Genomic DNA, 9,746 nt, shown 5'->3' with positions numbered 1-9,746 from the left:
CTCCATGTGCCACTGACAATGGTCTTCAAACCAATATCTGATGTGTATACATTTATGGGAAACCCGATAAGTATCGTAACTTTGCTATTACATTATGTTAACATGGTCAAATTAACATTTTTCTAAGAATATCTCCATGAGCAAACCCTTTGGATTTAACTATTTTTGTGCATAAGTTTGCTATAAAATGTGATTTTATCTTAATCTAAGTAAGGGATAATGCCCGACGAGGTGTACATTAACATAAATATATGGACGACGGGGGGGCGTGAACCATCCGGCGCAAAGCGGAGGACGGTTTGCTTCCGCATTATCCCGCTTATACCACGGTCACTTACCAAAAAACATAAATATTAAATCAGTTATTCATTTAGTGTGTTTTCAGTGGAAATCATTAGTTTTATAACAACCACAGCTGAGCGGCTGAGCGGCTATTTAATCTCTCGTCTGCAGCCGTTGGAACCTGGTAAATTACAACGTTTTTTAACAAGCCATAACTCAGTTTCCTTGGTAACGGGAGATATTCTAGTCCGCTCAGCTCCGCTCGGCTATTTTCTTTTCTCTCCTGGCAGTTGATCCAGCGCAATAATATTAAAGTTATCAGGCAATTTGATCAAACTTGTTTTCTAGGTGTAGGTTATCACTTTTAATGGACACCTGCCAGCCAATCAGAATCCAGTATTCACACAGACTGTGGTATAAGTCACAATAACAAACAAACACCATGTTTTTAAGCTGAAAACAAACTATTATATTTCTTATGTCTTTATTGAAACCATCCAAAAGCCTGCCGGGTTCTGCAAACCGTAACTGCGTTTACATGCAGTTAAACCCTTTTAAAACCCGAATATTGGTAATAACCCGAATTTGCACAGCCATGTAAACACCAATAACCCCTTTGAATAACCAGAATTTGCTCATATTCTGGTTTTTAAAAACCCCAATATGAGCCCTGGGTTACTCCTTTTAAAATATATATATATATATATATATATATATATATATATATATATATATATATATATATATATATATATATATATATCTATAATATCCCCATCAAACGGAACAGGAATTTGTTTTCTGCTCATGCTCTGTTCACAAGGAATCCTGGTCTTTTGAGTCCAGGAAGTTCTTCTAAACACGGAGAAACCAAGACCAGGAGGAGACTAATCACTTCATAAATGTAATGAAGGATATGAACATTTCTGCTTTTGTAGACGGTAGAAAGTACCGGGATAGAAGATTTACAAGAAGGTGAGAGAAAAGTTGCGCGAAGCAGCATTTGTTTTGAATTTGGATACAGGAAGAAGAAGCAGAAATGACGGGAATTGTGTCATGACGTTCTCCGTGCGTCGCTGGTTTGATCCAGATATCCTGAATGATTAATCACCATGTAAACGGAATATTCCCAATGTTTCAGTAACCGGAATATTAGCAATAACCCGAATTTTGACTGAATGTAAACGTAGTCACTGACCCCTCGGAGTTAGAAATGACCACAAACAGCTCTTTCAATATTTCTGGATCAGAAATCAGGAATTGTGGACCATTCCTCTTCCCAGAAGTGCTTCAGCTCAGATCCATGTGCAGGATGTCCATGGTGAACGGATCTATGGAGCTCATTCCACTACATAGCCTACATGGTTAAGGTCTGGACTCTGACTGGACCGCTCTGAACAGGTGATTTAGTTCTCTGGGAGGATTTATGTGCTGGATGTCTACAATCACTGTAAACACAGAAGCATTTTTTAAACATGGCATCACTGAACTTCTGCTCAGCTTCAGCTGGTGGACAGACACCCAGAAAGTTATCCTGGAGAGCTGGGAATTAACTTCCCCCTCCATGCTGGATAAAGGTCCAGCCTCTGAGGTAGCAAAGACCAAACCAAGATGCTTCCATCATGCTTCACTTTGTTTCATCAGCGCTTTATACATGTTCCCAGTAGAGTTGTGGATTGCCGAGTTTCAGTTATGTGATGTGTTTAGTTTTGCTTTTGGACAACAGCTTCCTTCATGATGTACTGCTGAATAACATCCTAGACTCAGAGGTAAGTAAATGTATTAATGGATAGCCCCTTGAGATGAATCATCTCGTTTTCGAGGGGTGGGGGTAATAATGGGTAATAATAGTTGTGTGAGAATTCTTTTTCTTGTTGGTAGAGAACAACAGTTTATTGATCGGTAAAAGATGCCTAGGTTGCGATGTAACTTGGTTGTGAGGGACTCGATAAGATGTTTAAAAGAAAATAATGGGTCGATCCAGAGACCGAGGTGTTTGAATGAGGTGACCTGCTCAAGGGGTGAGCCATCATTGAAAAAAATATTAAGATCTGTGTTATTTCCAAGGCCTAATCTGGTACCAAACAACATTGAACATGATTTATTTTTGTTTAACAAAAGTTTATTCGATGCTAGCCAATACTGAACAATAGAAAATTCATTTTGTAAGGATCTCTCAATTATTGATGTGTTATTACCGTATGTATATATTACTGTGTCGTCTGCGTATAAGTGTATTTGACAATTGGAACTGGACTTTTTGGGAGGTCATTAATGAAAATGGAGAAAAGGAGTGGTCCAAGGGATGAGCCTTGTGGTACTCCTTTCTCAACAATTTTATATTTGGATTGGATTCCATTAAGGCTGACACACTGACGTCTGTTATGGAGATAAGAGTTGAACCAAAGAAGAGAGTTTCTAGAGATACCAATTGAGTAAAATTTGTCCAGTAGAAGGTAGTGAACAACAATATCAAAAGCTTTAGGTTTCCACTTCCAATGGGTAAACTGCGAGAAATCAGAATGACACAAACTGACGCAGCAAGTGACCATCCAATGTGTCATCAGCCAACCAATTAAAATCCTGCATCCCTCCTGGCATGGAACATTAACCTCTATAGAAAGGACGGCTGGTGTAATGGTTTTCAATAACTCCACACAAGTTGTATGATCCGATAGTTTACTCAGAACTTCAATAGGCAGGTGTAAAAACAACAGGCTGCCGGTAGTAATGCGTTATAACTTTTACGTCATCCGTTGGATCTGTTTCCCGCACGGCAGTGACGTAACCCTGGCAACGCAGCACTGCCCAAAGGTGCAGCAGCATACATGTATATATATATGCATATATGACAGCTGGGACACCTGGAAGGGAAACTTTTTTCAGGGAAGGCCTTGCATTTTTCAGCAAGACAATGCTTCAATTCAATTCAATTCAATTGTATTTATATAAAGGGAATGCACATGACGTCACAGATGCGACTTCACAGAGGGTTACGCCCACTGAGTGTCGGAAAGACTGAGTGTCAGAAAGACTGAGTGTCAGCGTAAACTTTCAGTTTGAGCAACTGGAAAACATCTAAAATGGGAAAGAGCTGTTGTGCGATCGACTGTACTCATAGATTTAGCAAGAAATCGGAGTTATCGTTTTACAGACTGCTGAAAAATAAGCTTAAGAGAGACAAATGGATCGCTGCAATTCACAGAAACAACTGGATTCCAGACACCGAAACGTGGATTTGCGGTTCCCATTTTGTATCAGGTAATGTTGGATTTTTGGGTAGCTAACGTTAAACTAACGTTAAACGGTCAAATCATAAAGTTCAGTGTCCTTATCACTTTAATTTCTACAACAAATCCTGCCTTGAAGTCGGACCAAGCGTCAAGACTTTTGTATCTTCAAGCTTTGCTTCGTGTATTTCCCCGGCGTAGAAATTAAGTACATATACACATGTACATAAATATCAGGAAACTGGATTCGTGGTCAAATATTAATGTCCATGGACCACTGGTTCTTGGTAACTGTACCAAATATTAATGTCCATGGACCACTGGTTCTTGGTAACTGTACCAAATATTAATGTCCATGGACCACTGGTTCTTGGTAACTGTACCAAATATTAATGTCCATGGACCACTGGTTCTTGGTAACTGTACCAAATATTAATGTCCATGGAGCACTGGTTCTTGGAAACTGTACCAAATATTAATGTCCATGGACCACTGGTTCTTGGTAACTGTACCAAATATTAATGTCCATGGACCACTGGTTCTTGGAAACTGTACCAAATATTAATGTCCATGGACCACTGGTTCTTGGTAACTGTACCAAATATTAATGTCCATGGACCACTGGTTCTTGGTAACTGTACCAAATATTAATGTCCATGGACCACTGGTTCTTGGAAACTGTACCAAATATTAATGTCCATGGACCACTGGTTCTTGGTAACTGTACCAAATATTAATGTCCATGGACCACTGGTTCTTGGTAACTGTACCAAATATTAATGTCTATGGACCACTGGTTCTTGGGGCAACTGTACCAAATATTAATGTCCATGGACCACTGGTTCTTGGGGTAACTGTACCAAATATTAATGTCCATGGACCACTGGTTCTTGGGGTAACTGTAACAAATATTAATGTCTATGGACCACTGGTTCTTGGGGCAACTGTACCAAATATTAATGTCCATGGACCACTGGTTCTTGGTAACTGTACCAAATATTAATGTCCATGGACCACTGGTTCTTGGTAACTGTACCAAATATTAATGTCCATGGACCACTGGTTCTTGGTAACTGTACCAAATATTAATGTCCATGGACCGCTGGTTCTTGGGGTAACTGTACCAAATATTAATGTCCATGGATCACTGGTTCTTGGTAACTGTACCAAATATTAATGTTCATGGACCACTGGTTCTTGGGGTAACTGTACGGGTCACTGTCAAGTCCAACTGCCCTTAATTTAAGCCGATAATCGGCTGTTATTCCGTCTTCTCCACTAGTTGCAGCCATGTTTGCTGATGTTTTGCCACTCAGTGAGAGTAAGGGGGCTGGTCCAGTGGGGAAGTGACGTCAATGCAGACCCTCTATAGCGTCTATTGCAACAGAAGTTCTCTCTAGGCGCTTTCCAGAGACCCAGAACATGACCCTAAACGCATACTGAGTCCAGGATAAAAGCAATGCTTGGCAGAAGTAGACGCATGCGCGTGCTGAACCGGCCTGGGTGCTTTTCAATCAGCTCAAACCTGAGAGTCCTGAGAGTCAGGACTATCTACCTCTCCTGAAACCTCAGTCACTGCTCTTTGAATTCCCAGATGCATACTTAAGGGAAGAGGTGACACTGGTCAGTGGTAAACGTCGCCCCCAACACAAGTTCTTTGAGATGTCTTGTTGACGTAAAATTGAAAATAGATTTCCTTGTTTCTTTTCTTTTCCTATGTTGGTTCATTTCTTCAGTATCAACATCTGATGTGCGCTCTGTGTTTTAACTAACTAACCCCAACCCCAACCCTTTTGTTAATAAACTATTGTTTATATTGTTTAATAGTAAGGTCCCGCAGAATCATTGCTTTTTGTTTGATCAAATCCATAGAAGCATTTATTGCCGAGTCTGCAGTCAAAATGACATTTGTGTTTTTTTGTTTAGTTTTTCTTCGGTCCGAGCCAAGATGGAAGGAAATCTAAATCTGTGTGAGTGTTTTTGACATTGAGGATTGAGTCCGAGGTGGAGGAACCAGGAACTGATGAGGTGGCGCTTTCCTTCCTTTCTTCTTCTTTCTGCTTTTCTGTTGCCCTGACAGACAGACTGCATTCCATCCTCCACTGTGCAAAAAAAGGAAAGAACAGGCAGACACATGGATAACGTGAAGGTATTGTGTGTGTGTGCGCGCGTGTGTGTGTGTGTGCCCCAGAGAGAGAGAGAGAGAGAGAGAGAGAGAAGTAGAGGGAGGATGAATTAGAGGCTTACTTGGCCGGCCTCAGACGTGCAACGTGTCTGCTGCTGGAGGATCAGATGGCAGAAAGCTGCTGCTGCCGAGCGTCTCCCTGCAGCTCATCTGCACCAATAATGTCTGCTCTCTGCCTAATTACAGCTCACCTGCAGCCGGGCCGGCGCTGCACACACGGTTCCGGGTGGGGGGACCAGAGGAGTGCCCGTTTAAACCTTCATTTTGGACTTGAGGAGGGGGGGGCAACCCGCTAAAAAGGGCTTTTATTACTCTGGGCCAATAACAATCATGTCTGCAAACCCCACAATTGTGCAGGTATTTCAAAACAGAGGCAGTGTTAGGTGCTCACTCGAAAAATGCTAACATCTGGTTCACTCATAAGTGTTTTTTGTTTTTTTTCATAGCAGCATTAACCATTTATTCCTTTCAAATGTCCGTCTCTTTAAACAGTGAAATGTCAGCAGAGGGGTGGAGACATTTGCAATGGGAAGTTGCAAGTCTAATTTTCTAACTCTGGATAAATTTAGACTAGAAACACCTGGAAATAAGGCATGTTTAATAAACCATTGTTGCCCACTGAGTGACACAGAAAACTATGTGTGTGTGTGAGGAGAGTGATTGTGACGTCATCCAACCACCCAACCTCCATCTGGGAAGGAACCGCTAAATTCAGCGTCTTGAGGACTCAGAGCTTTGCAAGGGCTTGTTGGAACAGCTTAAACATGCTTTTTTTAAATCAGTAACAGTTTGATTTAAAGAAGACTGTTGTCACACTTCTGGTCTCCTGTCCCGGCTGCACAGAGCGCTCAAAGTCGTGCCAGACTTCCGTCCCAGTCGTCTCTTGCTTACACTTGGCACCTACATGGTGGCTGAGGGGAATAAAAGAAAAAGTAATGACAGAAGAGAAAATGAGAGTTACTAAACAAGAGATGGAACAGAAGTAAATCTTCCAGGCTGACCTGACCTCCACGCCTACAGAGCCACTCTACGAGCTCCGTACTGCTGAATGTCCTTGGTGCAACTTCCACAAACACAGCAGATACACCACGTTTGGCCTGCCGTGCTTGGTAGCTCAAGACGGGAGGACGCAATGAGGTCTTTCTGCAACTGGAACGGCGATGGACTCAGTGGAGTACAACATATCTTCTTCCACAAAAAGCAGTTCCAGTGCAGGTTCAGTGCCGGCGCTTAACTTGGAACCAAACACAGACCAAGCATGAGTCCAGAGTCCAGGGAAACTGGTGCTCCGGCCCTAAAACTCTGTTGGGCTGGATGAACCCCACTGGTCATCCCGCTGCTGCTTCCACCTGCCTGCGCCCCCCCCCCCCCCCCCCCCCTCTGATCATCCCGTTGCTGCTTCCACCTGGCTGCTGTGCTGCTGACGTCCCCGACCCCCCAGTCTGGCCTCCAGCAGGAGGGTCCCCCCTTATGATCCTGGTCCTGGTCCAGGTTTCTTCCCTCCTAAAGGGGAGTTTTTCTTGCCACTGTTTGGTTTAAGGTTTTTCTCCCACTATGGGAGTTTTTACCTGCCATTGTTTATGTAATAATTGCTTGGGGGTTTATGTTCTGGTCTCTGGAAAGATCCTAGAGACAACTTCTGTTGTATTAGACGCTATATAAATAAAATTGAATTGAATTGAATTGAATGAACCGCTCCACCAGGAGTGAGACGAGCAGAGACCAACAGACTAAATGAATATGGAGGATGTAACAAAGAATGGACACCAAATTGAAGCAGCAGTGGTCTGTGGAGGAGACTCGGGGTTTCCTTGCACTAGTGTCATTGATGCTGCAGTTGGCTGGTATCTACCAGGTTGGCTGGTATCTACCAGCCAACCTGACGAAGCTTTGCCAGCTCTTTTCAAACACAGAGCCTTCATATTCTGTAATCTACTTCATCCATTAAAACAGAAGAATAAAAAGAGGCCCAACATGGATGTGAAATGGAACCAGCAGGGGGAACTGTGTTTGACTGGGTCTAAATATGGTGTTCATTAGAGTTCATTTAAGCAAATTCTAAACCTTTTTGAAGAGGCATAATGACACACATCTGTGCTGGTTCTGATCGCCGATGACACTCAGTTTTTTACTTTAGTTCATATTCCCTTTGGCTTCAGTGGCAATTATTTTTCTTAATATAAGTTATCTAAGATAAATATTATCTTAGATAAGTGCCATGTAGATAAGGTGTCACCGATCAAACAGCTTGCCAAAAATGTTCTTGGAAGAACTTACATATTTGATGATATTTTATGTTTTGAAGATAATTTTCTGAAAACAGACAAAATATCACAAATAAAGATATAATCCAATGAAACAGAGGGTCTGACACCAGCAGAGTCCTGTCAGAAACAACAGAGTCTCTATGAGGAGATTGACCCTGGCCTGTTTGGTGTGCTCCAAAGTTGAATGATGGAGGTCAAACTTCATTAAATGTTCTGCACTAACCATGCAGTTGCATCACAGTTCATTTAAATTAAACTAAATAAAACAAATGGATATTTACTGGGCAGCATACTGTACATCAATTGAACAGAACATTGGAAAGATGAAACACTTTCTCTGTGAACATTTTCTCTGCAGTGTCATATTAAATTAAAATTGTCAACTCATCGCTTCTCCAATGCTTTCCTTCCGAATCTGATCAATTAAAATGACTTGAATTCAGTCAGCGTAGGGTTGGTCTGACCACCACGAACCACGATGCTGCATATGATGGAAATAAAAACAGAATGCAATGACTTGCAGACTTTATCAACATTATTTTATTCCCAGTAAAACATCAACAACATATCAAATGTTGAAACAGAGACAATTTTTACATTACATTAAAAGATTAGCTGACTGTGAATTAAATAGCAACAACACATCTGAAAATGCTGGAAAAGTAGCTGTCACAAGTCAAAGAGCTGGAGAATCACCTGACAACTGGACAGGTTAACAGTCAACAGGTCGCTGAGGGGACTGTGTATAAAAGGAGCAATTTCAGAAAAATGTTCCTCAATTTAAATCAATTTAAAATTGTTAAGAATGTGATTATCCTTCCCTGTGTTCGATAGCACACAACCTGAAACATTCAAGTTTTGACAGTATGAACGAACAGGAGTCGTTAGTCAGATATGATGCAGTTTGTCTAGGTAACTTTCTTTCTTCCCTAGTCCACTACTGTTTTTTTTGTTTTATTCTTCGAGAACATGTCCTTTATCTTATTGCTTATTACTGATTACTGACATGATTATTGATTTGTAAGAATCTACATTGACATCCACGTGGTTATCCTGTTTTGTCTTTTATTTCTTATTTTTCGTCTCTGGCCTCACTGTTAACGAGCTGCGATGTTGGTGTTATTGTCGTTGTCCAGATTGTCTTTTTTTGAAAATAAAAAATGTTGATCACAAAAAAAAAGAATTTGAGTATCCCACTAAGTATGATATTGTCATCAAATTCAGAGAATCGGGAGGAATGTCCTTGTGCCAGGGACCAGATCTGGCTGCATCCTGACAGCGTCTCCTTCAGGGAAGGTCTTGCATATTTCAGCAAGACAAAGCTAAACTACAGTCTGCATCCTTGGCAACAGCACGGCTTTGCAGGAGAAGAGTCTGGTCCTGAACTGCTCCAGCAGCAATCCAGATCTAACACTGACACAAAACATTTGGAGCATCATGAAACCAAGGATCCAATGAGAGAAAAACTTTCAAATAAAAGATTAAAAAAAAAAAAGTTAAAGCCACTCTATGTAACAGTTAAGCGTCTAACCACAAGGGGGCAGCATATCAAAGCAAGTTGACATGTCAGTCCCTGGCCTAAGACAACAGCTCCTGTACTTCATTATTACGTTTATTTGTGTTGTTTAGGTTTTGAATACGAGAATATGGCTGTTGTTGTTGTTTCGGTACCAAGATCTTGTGGAGAAAGCAGACCATGGCTTTTGGTTGTCAATATCGTTTTTTGATGTTTTTTCTTATTCTGTTTATTCAATGTTTAAGTAGCGTACAAATGAAGAGAAC

The sequence above is a fragment of the Cololabis saira genome, chromosome 21, assembly GCF_033807715.1.
Source record: "Cololabis saira isolate AMF1-May2022 chromosome 21, fColSai1.1, whole genome shotgun sequence".
Classification (NCBI taxonomy): domain Eukaryota; kingdom Metazoa; phylum Chordata; class Actinopteri; order Beloniformes; family Belonidae; genus Cololabis; species Cololabis saira.
The sequence above is the reverse complement of the archived record's forward strand: the minus strand, read 5'-3'. Positions refer to the sequence as shown.